The following is a 1,169-nucleotide window of genomic DNA, read 5'->3' as shown; positions in this document are numbered from 1 at the left end:
ATACACCAACCGGTGGCACGTCACTTTATAACTCTACGACATCCACTATCCTCTCTGGTATACAAGATCATCGTTCATATTCCTCTGAATAAGAAGGGAGGTGAAAGAGAGAAAAGACTTCTTCTGCTTGGAACATTTTGGATTCACAAAATTAATACCGTGTCCCCATTTGGTCTTAACGAACAATTATCCTTTTCATGTTTCTTTTAATCAAAAGATCGTTATCTTTTGTTGGAACATGTGGATTCCACATTCACAGACTGAGTATTTGTTACTCTAGTGACTGTCCTTTGGCTTTGCCACAGTATTGCTGTTACCTTATCATTTCAATGTTGCACTGTCTATTGCTTTGCAGTACATCTTTGCCATTTCTTTTGTTCATCTGGTGGACAGGTTGGACATATACACTGGAGTATATCTGCATTTGCTACAGCCATACTACATTGGATACGCCTTATACCGTTCGATCTTTGAAGCTAAGCAGTATAGGCCAGGCTAGTACTTGGATGGGAGACTCCCTTGGAATACCTGGTGCTGTAGGATGGCAGGTTCCGTTGGTTACCCCGTTCCGATATGTCTACCACCTTGATTTGTCATTTTGTGGCTTATCTTTCATCTTCAGACATATCTTTTTCTGTTTCTTTTTACCTTCTACCCCTCTTAGAGCATACCCTTGGCACAACTTGCCCATTCTCACAGTGTGGTCTTCCTTATTGGTAGTTATGTATGGCACAGTTTGCCTTTATACTTACCTTGACTACCACCCCTGTGGATATCATGCATTTATCATCCCTTTTGTTACTTTGTGCCTTTGGCTGGGTGTCATGTGACACAGGATCACAGGCACTTGTTTTTCCAACTGTCACTTGATAATTTGTACTCAGTTGTTATATGTCTGCTGCACATCTTCACTTTGGTTGTTTTTTGTATCTGTATTATTTTCCCCATCCTTTGTATCTATGTTCACCATTTGTCATATATGTCCCCTTTTCTTGTTTGTTATGTTTCTCACTTATTTATTATCAGCCTGTCATTGCATCCACTCAGTGTTCACTCACACTGTGATCACAGCCATTTCTTCGTGGATCTCTTACATGTCGTTAGTTGATTTTACAAGTATTGTTTGTTGATGTTTGAGCATTACCATATCCCATGCTGAATCCACCACT

The 1,169-nt window shown here is 40.0% G+C and overlaps 1 pseudogene; it reads left to right on the top strand.

Moving 5' to 3' along the window:
• Positions 1–425: 425 nt before the first annotated feature.
• Positions 426–543, top strand: LOC148442410 (5S ribosomal RNA; annotated as a pseudogene).
• The last annotated feature ends 626 nt before the right edge of the window (positions 544–1,169 follow it).

This window comes from Taudactylus pleione, unplaced genomic scaffold (genome assembly GCF_031769625.1).
Source record: "Taudactylus pleione unplaced genomic scaffold, aTauple2 ptg001536l, whole genome shotgun sequence".
Lineage (NCBI taxonomy): Eukaryota > Metazoa > Chordata > Amphibia > Anura > Myobatrachidae > Taudactylus > Taudactylus pleione.
This window is presented reverse-complemented; position numbering and strand designations above follow the sequence as displayed.